The 14,388-nt window shown below is 38.3% G+C and overlaps 1 protein-coding gene across 1 annotated transcript in view; it reads left to right on the top strand.

Moving 5' to 3' along the window:
* The window catches only part of PIP4K2A (phosphatidylinositol-5-phosphate 4-kinase type 2 alpha), a 117,846-nt gene that overhangs the window by 66,676 nt on the left and 36,782 nt on the right, over positions 1–14,388 (top strand). The gene's annotated exons all lie outside the window — the stretch shown is intronic.

Below are 14,388 nucleotides of genomic sequence, written 5' to 3'. Positions count from 1 at the left end.
TACCTCCCAGTTATAAGCCATGCTATTAAAGCTGAGGGGTGATACTTCTTGCAATAGGAAAAAAAATGATGTCTGGACACTGCTGACAAGAGATGTTATATTCAGCTGGGTCACTTAGATAACAGTTGCTTCAGTGGTGTATCTATGTGAGCTGAAACGGCCACGGCCGCCTTTTTTCCTTTGTGCTCTTTTTGTTCAGAAGAGTGTGACCTGTGGCCCACCAACTTCATGCTGCTTCATAATGTCTCCTTTTTCCTGTTGTTAAGAGGATCTGGAAGCAAATAGTTTGTGTAGAGCAGATACAGCAAAACAAGAAATTGCTTTGGATTTGGCAGGGTTGTTACTTGCAGTCAAAACTTCTTTGTCTTTGCAAAAGGAAGTTTTGAACTCTGCTTCAGTCTGATTTGCCAATACTCACTGACATTCCCTTTTCCATTAACTGTTCTTAATGCACGCTATTTCAGTCACAGGGATAATTCCTTCTGCAGTCCTGCTGTGGGATGTCTTATCCAAAAGAGCACTTGGTGTGTAACCCAGCGCTGCTTCCTGTCGTGCGCTCTCAAACTATTTTGATGTGGGCTGCAATTGTATTTGTAGCCTTTCACTAAGATGTGACTTAGTGACTCTTCACTTAGGAGAAGATATTTAATAAATGGTTTCAAGTAGCTAAACAAATTGTACCAAATGTGTTTGTCATAACGCTCCCATTCTTGCTCTGTTGAGCAGATGGAATACTGCAGCTGAAATCTACATCTAAGTCCTTCAACCAGTTTTTCCCTTTTCAATATCACGCAATGTGTTAAAAGTGCATAATGGGTTAAAACATGTTTGCAGGAGTGTATACAGAGATTAGGTTATGGATCTCGATATACAGCCACTGTAACTTTGGTAAGACATTTTGCCAGGAGGTGGGAGAAGTTGGTTGGGTTGATTTCTCTTGGGGTGGAGCTGTCGTGATCCAATCACATGATTTTTCATTATCCTGTTTACTGAAGAACTATTTAAGAGGAAATATGCCAAGACTCAGGCCAGCAGTTGAAACAGTTATATCAAATTGCATTCCTGGTTCAATTTTCCTGATGGACCGAAGAGGATCCTGTTGTTCGCGAAGTTATTTGATCCCTTTATATGAAGGCTTCCTTTTATTTGACAAAGGAAGAGGATCCGTGTGTCAAAGAGGAAGGACATGTGATTGCTCCTGAACTTAAAACGATGGTCTCAGCTCATGCTTGATATCTTTTAGAAGCTGGGGTAATGACATTCCTAGGCAATCCAAGTTACATTTCAGTAAATATATCAGAAGACAAGATGCTGTCATTTGTTAAAACTGGCAAACCTAGCATAATAAAAAATGCTGCATTCCACAGCACTGGGAAATATTTTCGTCTCCACTACTGTCTACAACAGAAATTTGTTTTGTAACTACCTTATACTGCTGTTTGGATTTATTAATAACAGTGATAAAACAGTATTAAAGAATTGTCACTAAATAAAATGTCCGTATTTTCAGATTAAAACCAAAAATACTTGTTCATAGCTGTGTTTTCTGGTCTTTGACAATGTAACCGAACAACAATCCAAAAGAAGAAAATGCAACCACATCCTAGTTTTTGATTCAACAAAATTATGTAGTAGTTAGAAAAATTCTTCAATGCTATTTAGTATTTCAAGTATATTTAGCAAAACAGAAGATAGTTAATATTAATTTTGACCCAAGGGAAGGTAATGTCTGCATTCACTATTCTTTTTTTCCTCAATCCAAGCAGTTTATCACTCTGAATTCTTATTCTACTGGACTGTTCTGACACAAATCCAAAAAAAAAAACCTGCTCAAAGCTGTAGTGAGTAGTGTATTTTGAACACACTTTTAGAATTAAATTAGTTTTACTGAAATACACATAAATGAAAATTCAAGTCACCGCATGTGTAAGAAGGATTATCCTATTAAAAATAGAGGTTGCTTTCATTTTAATGTTACATTCCCTGTGATTTAAAAAGGAAATCTATTTTGACAAAGGGACACTTACTATATATGCCTTTTTTCAGATAATCTTTGATTTCAAGGAAGTTGTTCCAATGAATATTGGTTAAAATTATTGCCTTATACTCAGAGCCAAACAAATTGCAAAAGCTTGTGCTGTATTCAACTGAGGGAAAGCTTATGGAAGAGGTAGAAAATAACTTTCTCTAGATAGTTTTTCTTACATAATGATTTTCAGCAAGGGAGTCCTAATCAATCGAGAACAATGTCATTCCCATTACTGAGCAAGATAGGATTGGTTTAGATAAATAAACCCAATTACCTTGTTCATTAGTCAGACACATCAGTTTAAATCAGGAAGAACATTGGTTTTAAATGTTTGTTTTCAGAATGTTCTGCAGATATCCTTGTTGAGTTGTTCCAGAGGGCAGATAGTGCTTACTCATAGGGAAAGGCTTAAAAAAAACCCCTGCCTTATGAAAAGACTTCAGTAGTGTACAGTCTAATTACTGGTCTATAGTAATTTTAATTCTTGACAGTGTTGTTCAGTTTGTACAGTAATTTTGTGGACTGCTTACACAGGCTTAGTTCATATATGAAATGGTTAATGTAGGGATCTTCTCCTACAAAGATCTCATCTCATCCCTGAAGAGAGATTTAAATCTCAAAGTACAAGTTTTTTTCTACAAACAAGTCTGACTTCAGAGTCGGGGGAATTCCTTAAACTGTATATGGTTCATGCCTTATAAGAAGCCATTTCTAAGTAGTGGCAATTACAATTGCTATTATAGACTCCATGCCTTCACATGGTGAAAACCAATTCCTTTTTTTGAGGTATCTTTGGTAACCTGTCTTATATCTATTTGTTTTTGATGTTTTTGATAGCTGGTTGGGCATCTCTGAGAGACTTTTTGATTAGTACTGAACTAGGATTAAAGTTTCATGGAGATACATGTGTGGGTACTAATACTAAGTGGGGTTTTTTGTAATTCATTATTATGGACAGCAATTTGGAAAATATAGTATGAAGTTAGTTAAAGCTTCACTTTTATTCAAAGGTGGTCTATAGGGACTTGTTATGACAAATTAAATCTTCAATCTAGGTTAAGGAACTTTGTTCTTATGACAAAAAAATCTTGTATTAGACCGTGATCTTCCTTCTTGTGATCACATATTACTAAGATAGTTATTGTGTCAAATTTAAAAAATGATCTGGCTGTTCTTTCTTAGAAAGGGGAGCACAGGTGATAGATAGTTAGTCAGTATGAATCAAAGTTGCATTTGAATAATGGAAAAACCACTTATATAGACTATAAATTATCAAAGGGAAATATGATTATTGTGTTTTGCAGTGTTGGACGTTACAAGTAAGTACATATGGATCTCAGATCAAAGATAATTTTTTAAAATGTCAAAATAATTCCCCAAGCCAGAGCATTAAAAAATTACAAATTTTGCCTTGATAGGATAAACTATCTTGATCTTGTTTTTTTTAGTGTCTTCTATTTCATTGAAGTACACCTAACTCTAAGATCCTCCTAATATTCCTAGCCAAAGAAAAAAAAGATTAGTAAACACATGTAGTAAGGTAAATCCCTCACAGTCCTAAACTTATTTTTTATATCTGTGTTCTAGTCTACAGAAAGGCCTCTTTTTTTCTAAAATATATGGGGTAGCTCTGGTAACTTTGGAGTTTCTTTTCAACTTGGTTGACATAATTTCTTATCTTACATAATCCAAGAGTACTATTGTGTCAGAAGAATTACAGGAATAACTTCAGTAAGAGGCAAAATCATGAGGGATTAACAGACGAGTAGCTAATTTAACACCCCCCAACAAACTCTAGAAAAACATGATCTAATAGTTACAAATGCTGCTGTTGCTCTGGAAAGGGAAACTTTACTGTGCTCCAACACATCTGTTCTTGTTTAGTTATTGCTGAATCCCACATCTGGATTCTGCTAGGCAAAAGAGGGAGACTGGGTTTTTACCCAGTAAAATAGAATTGCTCTTACCAGAGGACACCAATGTCCCAGTGTACCTAATGAGCCTTCTACTGGGGATGAGGGAGAGCACAACTGATTTTCCTTAAAGTTTTAGTACTTAGTGTAATAGGAGGCATGCTCAGATCTGACTTTGCCTGTCTGCAGGAGCAGTTTGTAGAGGATCTCTGTATAGGACAAAATTCATAAAGAACTTTTAGCAGATGATCTGTAAGTTCTTGTTAATTTAGAGATGCTTATTATTTCTCTATGTGCATTTTCCGTATAAAAGATTGAAATATAAAATCAAAATTGAGAATTCCTGCTTTTAAGCAATTTCCCTAATAGCAAATTCTTGTAGGTTGACCCTTTCTGGATGGCAAAGCCATTCTATCACTCTCCCTTCTCAGCTGGGCAGGGAGGAGAAAATATAATGAAAAGCTTGTGGGTTGAGATAAGGACAGAGATCATTCAGCAATTACTGTCATGGGAAAAACAGACTTGACATGGGGATATTACCAATCAAATCAGAGTAGGATAGTGATAAATAAACCTAAATCTTAAAATACCTTCCCCCCACCTCTCCCTTCTTCCTGGGCCCATCTTCACTCCCTATTTTCTCTCCTTCCTCCCCAACAGTGGTGCAGGGGGATGGCAAATACAGGTTGTGGTCAGAACGTCACATGTTGTCTCCGACACTCCTTCCTCCTCAGGGGCAGGACTCCTCACAGTCCTCCACAAACTGCTCCAGCATGGGTTCCCCATGGGGTCACAAGTCCTGCCAGCAAACCTGCTCCAGCGTGGGCTCCTTTCTCCACAGATCCACAGGTCCTGCCAGGAGCCATCTCCAGCGTGGGCTTCCCATGGGATCACAGCCTCCTTCAGGCATCCACCTGCTCCAGCGTGGGGTCCTCCACGGGCTGCAGGTGGATATCTGCTCCACCATTAACCGCCATGGGCTGCAGGGGCAGAGCCTGCCTCACCATGGTCTTCACCAGAGGCTGCAGGGGAATCTCTGCTCCAGCACCTGGAGCACCTCCTCCCCCTCCTCCTTCACTAACCTGATGTCTGCAGAGTTGTTTCATATATTCTCACTCCTCTCTCTAGCTGCTCCCGCTCTGTAGTCCTTTTTCCCCTTCTTAAGTGTTATCCCAGAGGAGCTACCACTGTTGCTGATGGGCCTAGCCTCGGCCGGTGGTGGGCCTGTCTTGGAGCCGACTGGCATTGACTCTACGGACATTGGGGAAGCTTCTGGCATCTCCTCACAGAAGCCATCCCTGTAGCTCCCCTGCTACCAAAACCTTGTCGTGCAAACCTAATACACAAACCATGTGAACTCAGTATCTTTCACTTCTCCTGACATGGGTGTCTCCTTACACTTTGTCTCTTGTAGCTTTCTATACAGAAGGATTTATAGCTTAGACTTTAATACGGCATCCAATAAATAATGCAAATTCTAGGTTCATTTTTCAGAAGTCAGCCTTTAATATAATTTTCTAAGTATCTGAACTTCGTATCACCAAAATTCTTGTCAACCTATGAATATTTTTACTCATTTTCTATGACTTACCCAATTCTTAATATGATTTCTTAAGAGCTTAAAAACTATTTTACAATCTAAGGTGATGTTTCTTCAGATAAAAATATTAATTGGAGCTCTCTGCTGGTGCTTCTGCACTGAAATTCATGCCTCCATTTATTGCCCTTTGGTTTGGGAAGGAGCAACCCACCTCTTATGTCAAACTACATACAACAAGGTCAGCGATAAATATCTTAGTAAGACCTATGTTAGGAGTTGGATCTTCTTCCTAAGACATGATCCTTTTCATTGAATGTTTAATAAAACATATTTTTAAAAATCCTGGAAGCAAGAACTGTCTTGAAAAGAAAATTCCTGTGCTGGTAATTTTAGCATGGTAAGACTGTCAGCACCTGAAAAGTTCCTGAGCTCATCTGTCAGATGAGGTACCTGTAGCAGAGTATGTAATTTGTGAATCCCAAATGGACGTTGGCAGCAAGATGTTCAGAACTGCTGATGTCTTGTTTGATGTGAGCACAGGCGGTAGTGGTAGTAAGGTGTATGAGCCAGCTCCACTAACAAAATGTGACATTTGTGGTCTCTCCAGGATGTAAAAAATGAAGTTTGCAATCTGAATATTACATTCCTATGATTTGGTACCTTTGGGCTCAAACTTAACTTAAGAATTTAGTGACTGTGGGACTTAACCTTTGTACGGCAACAGAAGTCTTAACCTCCGGTTTCTCATAGTCTTCCCTAGAGAAAAGATTTAATTTGCCTTGCTTTGAGCGGTTCCTTGCCTAAACTAAGTGTCATGCACAATTGGGTATTCAAACAAGAAAAAGTAATTTAGCCTGTGCTGGCAATATCAAAACAATGACTTGATGGGCACTTCCTGAGCTCTTATGGAGATTGTTGTTGAAAGTGAGGCATCAAGTCAAGTTTTGCAGGGCTGAAGGAGAGAAGCTCCCAGAAAAAGAGTCCTAACTCTTTCCAAAGCAAGTGCATGCCTTAAGCTGACAGCTCCAACTCCAGACCTACAGTCTCAATAGGACAACTTGATTTAGGAAAGAATCATGCGTTTTATTCATTAAACTCTCAGTCAACCAAGTCAAGGAACCCATAACCTTCCTCCTGGAAGGATAGCTCAGTGCAAAAAAGAAAAAGTTGGTGATTTGCCTTTCTTTGTTTCATGTCTTTTACCACAGTAATCACTCCCTGAATACAATTTGCTTATAAACATTCATAGATGTTTAGAGTGTGTACACCCGCATCCTGACAAGGTTATAGAAGGGACTCAATATTTGACAGGTATGGCACAGGACCAGTGGTGGTCTGTTTTCATCTTTTGGAGGCCCCATGACATTCACCAGTCTTTTGAGAGCCTGCTTTTGAGCTGGCAGGAAATCATCATGCAGCATCGTCCATACAGCTGCAAAAAGCAAGGGGTGGTCATACCACTGAATGTGCTTGTCGCGTATGTTACCTGTCAGGTATACTTTGCTATGTGCCAGACTTCTTCAACAAAAGTCAGTGCTGGAGATCAGTGTCTCCTGACCATGTGTCCTCACCAGTGTTTCCAGACACGAACCTGCTCAACGGCAGTGCTAGAATGCATGGTGCCAGCGTACAAAGTAAAATCCAAAGTCTTCCCTACCCTTCCCTGTCTGACAAAACCAGCCATCTCTGGGTTTGATGCTTCTATTGTTACATTAAAGTACTAGCACTTTACATTTCTTCTCTCTAGAAATCACTGGCAAAACGCTGCCCTGAATACCATCCCAGAGCTCGGCTCTTTGTTTCAAATTACAGCAAAAAAACATTTGGAGCATCTATATCCAGTAGGATGACACTGTGTCTCTGAGATATGCTTCTTAATCAGTAGTCCAGGTCTAACTGATCCACTTCCTTCGTTCCTGAGATCTTGTAAAAGAAAAAAGGTTGAGGGGAGCTGCAAGCTTGTCTTCATGTGAAGCTGTGTATGTGCCAGGCAGCACCACTGTAACTGCTGTCAAGAAGAACAGCCAGACCACGTGTACATAATTCTCTAACACTGATGAGCCACTGCCAGGCTTTTCCACTGACCTATGATTTCAGTCATCACAGAGCATCATCTGTGCACTTGTTTTTGACTATTTGTTCATGCAAAGCTTGCCCAGAGGCACTCTTAAATAGCCTGGGATGTGATCTGATTTGTCTTTAGGGTACGTCGGTCTTGTGAAGCTCATTTTAGCATTCCACGACTTTTGGATGAGATCACAGTACCAGAAACCATTTTTTTACATTTGTCCAGACATTGCAAAATGGGAAAGATTTAAATCAATGCGAAGCTGTTAAGCCAGTTTGAAAGATTACTGTTCTTCTAAAGCTCTCCATGCTTTATCACCAGAATTTTTCTATTGCACTTTTTCTCTTTTTTAAGGAAAGCTCTGACTCAATGACAACTTTTATTAGGTTCCCTTTTTAGGTTAGTTACATGAAGTATTTTTATTACATCCAATACATAGTTCACATGTTCAAAGTTTCTAAAATATAATATTGTCTGCTAAAGTAGCAGTTAGAAAACAATGACATTTACATTAGACATGTAAGAGAGTAGAATGAGCTAATTAAATTGACCTTTAAATCTCTCCACCCTCTTGGAGGCTGTGGCTAATCCTTGGCCTCCCACTGTGGAGATAAATATCTGCGCTGCGAACATTTTAAGCAAAGTGGGCAGAGGAGGAAGAGCCTCACCAGCAGTCTTTGAAGATGAGGTCAATACTTTGCCAGCTATAAATATAGCTTGCAATTGGGGGGGGGGTGGGGGGGTGGGTTAGGCATGGCAAGCTTTTCCTGTACTTTAGTGGCTCTGCTCCATGTATTTTCTCACAAAAATGGTTTCGGGGGGGGGGAAGCTCCAAATAGCTTAACTTGTTGCTCTTAGAAACAACCAAAGTTTCTCTGCAAGTCAGTTTACTTTATTTCATATCTGGTGTTGGTATAACTAGCATTATCAATATCATTACTGTTACTTAATTATAATAGACTGCTATTTTTATTTACCAACATGCAAGGTAGAAATAGATTTCCAAAGGATACAGCATTAGATGGTGTTTTAGCTGGCATCTAAGAACTCTTGAGGATGCTTCTTACAAACTATTTGGCTTGATATTTTGTGAGTTTGATTTTTAAAATGCTGATTATTGTGGGGCTTTATAATAAATAAAAATTATGTAAATATTAGATAATTAAATTGTAACAATCAAAAATTAATTGTCAACAAGAAATATTTCATGTAGTGAAAACTTGTAGAAGGTGCAAAACCTGTCCAACTGGCAGAGTGGGATAAAGACAAGGATTTTGTACACAAACCACTTTGATCGTTTGGTATGCTGAGCCTGTCCAAATGAGATGCCTTTTAATACGGTCAGATGAATAGTTATATGGATAAAAAGGAGTGCAGAACTACAGAGGGGAAGGCTGCATTCAGGGAGGTGGTAGTTCTGAGAATGAACAAGAGGTCAAAGAGGACAAGAATTTAGCACTTGTGTGAGCTCCTGACTAGGAGGAGTAACTGCACCCTTGGGTGGATAAATTGGAAAGTATAAAATAAGACCACAAAGATCCCTAACTTTTTTTAACATCTGTTTATTTTATACCTGAAGCTAATACTATATGTGGTTTTAGTGCTAGTTATCTTAAAAAAGGATGTTGACAGTTTGGATATAGAAAAATTACCAAAAAATGGCACCAAAGGCATTTAGGGACATAGAGAATGCCTTGTGTGGGAGTGGCAGACTTTGACCTGCTGCACTTGCAAAAATTAGAATTGAGAAGTTGTATGTGAGTAGCCTTGCGGAAAAACAATACTATATACTTCAGGAAAGAATAAATAGGAATGACCAGAAAAGGAAATAATTCAAATTCAAAATTAGACTTACCTTTTCAGCAACACAAATGATTAAATACTAGAAAATCTACCGTGGTGAATCTTGATCTTTTGAAGTTTTAAAAATCAAGACACTTTTTCTGGAAATTGTACCTTGACTTAAAGCAGAGATTGGAGTTCACTTTAGAAATGGCTGGGTGGAATGAAATGGCTTCTGTTGGGTAGTAGTTGTGTTGGATTCTAGTTTATGAAATTCTGTTGAAGGCTCCAGAAAAGCTTCTCTAAACCTCAAAGAACTGTGGATCAGTTCCTAAGAGCACCTGTGGACAAAAATTGTCTCCTTACCTAATGTATTTTTACTGTGGGAAATCAAACTCTGTAGAGATTGCTGAGAGTTTGGGAAAGGGATGCAGAGAGAAGAGAGTAGGTCTATAGTAAAACTAAATAATATTTCAGTTAATTTGCTGAAGAATATGCTGTTCTTAGGTGAAATGATGACATGTAATTTACATGTGCTGATTAACTGTATCAAGCACTGTTTGGGAAATGAAATGCTAGCGAATGGTGTAAGTGGTATAAGTGGTGTAGCTTTTATCCATTTATATTTAAAGCTGTATTTTTATTATTTTATCAGAAATTCATTGTGTGGGATGGGGCAAATTCCTTGATTTGTAGCCTCTCAGCACTGACGAGCAGATGAGTATTTCTGGTTGCCTGCTACTCAGTGCAATATAGGTGATATTTTTTATGTTGATTTGTGTAAGGGCAGTGAGACTTCCAGCCAGTGATTTCTCAGAGGGAAATTATTTGGGAAAGAGGGGGAGGTATGTGAAAGAGAAATTTATCTCAGAGAGATATCTCTGAGCTTGGCATGTTAAATGTGTCTTTAGTTGTATAAGTAATTACACAAGTAATTTAGCATAGTCTTTAAATGACCTTATAAAAGTATTCACACTTTAAAAGTACAAAACCTTTTCTTTCTCCTGAGACCAAAAAACCAGCAGGCACAAGATTAAAACTTCACAAATGAGAAGTGAATGGGGAATTGGCAGAACATGCACACTCGGAGCGGGAGACTTGCAGTGAGTTGCTAAGTGAAGCTGTTAAGTGGAACAGGGTATGTGTGGCTGACAGATGTTTTAATTGTGCCAGAGGACCGAGGCACACCGTGGCGGAGTTGGAGAAGGCTGGGAAAATCTGAAGGGGACCAGGGCACTGTGACCCTCTCTTCTTTTTGTGCTCACTAACGCTATAGTATAAGCAGATGATTTTTTTAAAACTTATTACAATTACTGCACCAACATTGTACAGCTACATACGTGCTCCACTGGTTCCTGACACAATGTGGAAGTGCTATGTAGTAGCAGTAAGTGATGGTAAAAGGATGGTTAGATTATCAAACCTGTATCTTTTGGAGGGTAAGAGCTGGGTGGGTTTTCATCCATATCTGAAGGATATCCTCCCTGGTCTGGCTTTGTGGCTCATAGATCTGTGCTGAGTGAGGAGTGGCTCATTTCCCATCTGTTCATATTCCACTTAGTCTTCCCCTAATTAAGAAGCAGAGCCAGAGGGAATTCAATCTGTATTTTCCACGATCTATCTCTGTCTACTGTTTCCCCCTCCCTCAACCTTGCTTATGTTTTCCTTTTGGAAAAGGGAGATGCTTGAGTTTCATTCTTTATTTTCTTTCCAGTTCCGTACAGACCCCTCACCTAAGAAGGACATATTGTTGCTGGGGATGGTGATGGGTCTCTCTTAGCTGTGTTTAGTGCTGAACAAGGAAGCAGAGGAAGAGCCTTACGCTGCTCTCTTTACACAAGTTCAATCAGTTTTTCTTCCAAGGCATTTCTGCATGGATGTCTATAGTACAATTTGTTTTACTCACTTTTTATACAAACCATTACTGAAACATATCTGTGTTCTGGCAAAAGTCATTTGGGATCACAGGAGTGTTTTACTATGTACTGTCTCACAAGTCTATATTGGCAGTAAGAGACAAGTCTATACAATGCATCTGATAGCAGTCTAAACTATAGAGCAGTATAATTCTAATAAATGCATGTTTTTAGTCTGTCTGATGAGCACTAGTACATGTTTCTTGTTATTGCCTGCATTAATATAAAGGTGATTGACTTAAAAACTTGGATTAGATAGCCCCAGAATAAGTTAAACTTTTTTTACTTATCTAGAGATGTCTAAAATCTGATTTTAAAAGAGAAAACACCACTAACTTCCGACAGTCTTTGTGGTGTAAAGTGCGTATTTGACATCACACATGGCGTTACTCATATTTTTGTCTAAGACTTCTTACCAGTTACAGGTTTACTAGTGGCTGTGCTTTCAAGAGGCTGAAGTGCAGGACCTTCTTAGCTATTTGAAGATGTCCCTGCTCGCTGCAGGGGGGTTGGACTAGATCAAAGCTTCCGTCAAACCTGAACCATTCTATGATTTTGTGTGTGAACTTACGAGAAACATTTTCCAACAGAGAATCTCTTCACTTCTAATATATTTGCTACCAATTTGTTAGTACTTGGCAGGGCTGAATGGGGCACAAAATGCTTTGATTTATACTTAACAGTGTGTCATGGTTCAGCCTCAATTAGCAACAGAACACCACGCAGCCGCTCGCTCACTCCCCCCCACCCCTGTGGGATGGGGAAGAGAGTTGGAAGAGCAAAAGAACTTGTGGGTTGAGATAAGCACAGTTTAATAATTACAATAAAATAATAATTATAATAATTATTATAATAATGACAATAATGTTAATATAATAAAACGGAAAAGGAAGCAAAAAAAGGAAAAAAAAAACCCACAGAAACGCAAGCGATACAACCGCTCACCACCTGCCGACCGACGCTGCCCGTCCCCGAGCCGCAATTGCTCTCCCCTCCCCCGGCCAGCCCCTCCCAGGTAACATACTGGGCATGACGTTACAGGATATGGAATATCCCTTTGGTCAGTTTGAATCCCCTCTCTTAGCTGTGCGCCCTCCCCTCCCAGCTTCTTGTGCACCCAACAGAGCATGGGAAGCTAGAAAAGTCCTTGACTAGTACAAGCACTACCCAGCAACAGCCAAAACATCAATGTGTTATCTCAACAATTTTTTCTTGCTAAGTCCAAAGCACAGCACTATACCAGCTAAAGTGAAGAAAATTAATTCTATCCAGCTAAAACCATGACACAGTGTTGGGTCAAACAGGTAAGTTAGCTTTACCTACGTTAAAAGAGAAGGATCTTAGTGGTTTTAAAGTATTTTTAAATAGCCATATTGTTTCCCCTTTGAAGCCCCTAACTCTTCCAGTTTGATCCTTTCGGTGAAGCTGCTCCTTGATCTTACTTGCTAGTGATGACTTACCAGTGCAGGACAATTCTTGTAATCTTTTATTTCATGATTCATTGCCATGATCAGGCAACAGTAGATGTGTTTTATTAAAGACCAAATTCTAACTGTAAACAAATATACCTAGTATAGTTGAGACATAAGATACTTTGCATCGTACCTACAAGCTTTACTTTAGAAGGAATTTGAACTTTTCTTTGTTCACAGAAGTGAGAGTTAACCATTACAGACAAAACTGTCCACAGACAAACTCAGCCATGCTTTATTAGCACATGAAGGTGGGAATGCAATACTAGTAATCAGCATGGTATGCTGTAATTAGGGTTTTGTTCAGCTTTTTAAACTGTACTTAATTAATAAACTTATGCAAGTATCAAATAAAGCAGAGCAAATAGTAATATTAACAGTATCCTCCATGTTCCACCTTCTTTCAGAGTTCAAGGAACTACATTCTGTATCTGAATAGATCATTATATTGAGACAGTTGTCACAGGAATGGAGAGTAAAAATAAAGTGTTGAAGAGGTTTAACTAGGGGTTGTTTTTTATTTTAACCATATTTAATGTTTAAACAATCTGATCTTAAACTCTATTTATTATTAGAGTCAGAGTATTTTAGAGAGGGAATTTGGGTTACCTGTGCATGTATGTAAAGGTGCTGCTTAGCATAAAGTTGGTTGGTTTATTCTAACAAATTAATATGCAGGTGGTAAAATGATAGCTGTATGCATTCTTAGTTAAGCTTGAATAGATAACTAGTAATGAAATAGCCATCTTCTAAAAAAATAAATGGATCACCATTTCTAACTCATTAAAGCATTAAGAAACAATAAAGTCTGTGCTAAGTAATTATCTACAGATGTATTATATCCTCTTGTTACTAACATTTTTGGTTTGATAGTTGTATTTGCAAATGAGCTTGTCATTATAGTTAGCAATCAGGCAGAATTATTTTCCATTAGAAAAAAAGCTATTGCTGGAAAAAAGAAGAATCAGTAAAAAGTCAGTGACCTTACAAGGTTTCCTCCAGTTGATTTAAAATATTACTAATATTTATTAATTTCTATTTGAATCTGACTAGTTTCTATATTGTTTTCTGTCTAGCCTGAATTGTAATGAAAGAAGCATGATTAAAGGAGTGTTAGTTGATTCATTCTCTTAGTGTAACAGCTGTTATTTCTTTTTAAGTCAGGATTCTTTTTTTTCTATGCTGTCTATATTTTAAATGCACCAAGTATAATATTCCATCATGGGGAAAAAATCTGAATAAATTTATGTTTGTTTTGATGGGTTGCTACATAAATATATACCAGATATTGCTAGTTAATGATGGGATGAAAGGAGATTCCTGGAAAGCAGGAAGAACTTTATTTTAAGGCCCAACACTTTGAAGAGCAATCCTGTGCAAATAGTGCTTTTGAAGACAAAAGGAGACAAAATTTTAAAAGAGCAGATGGTTATAGGAATAGCATTTAGAAGGTTTGAAGTAAAAAGTGGTTATTTTTGTCCCTTTCTGGCCACAGAATTAGTAACTGAGCTTCAACAACTGAAAAGTCCAGAGAAGCAGCATCTCGCATATGTTATATCTCAGTCAAGACATTGCTAGCAAGATATTTCATTCATACCAAGTACTCCCAGGTCTGAATTTCACTCAAATCTGACAAGTCTTTTGGTGAAGAGTGTTAAAATACACCTC

The sequence above is a fragment of the Phalacrocorax carbo genome, chromosome 2 (assembly GCF_963921805.1).
Source record: "Phalacrocorax carbo chromosome 2, bPhaCar2.1, whole genome shotgun sequence".
NCBI classification, from domain to species: domain Eukaryota; kingdom Metazoa; phylum Chordata; class Aves; order Suliformes; family Phalacrocoracidae; genus Phalacrocorax; species Phalacrocorax carbo.
Note: the sequence above shows the minus strand (reverse complement) of the source record. Positions and strands in the feature narration are given on the sequence as shown.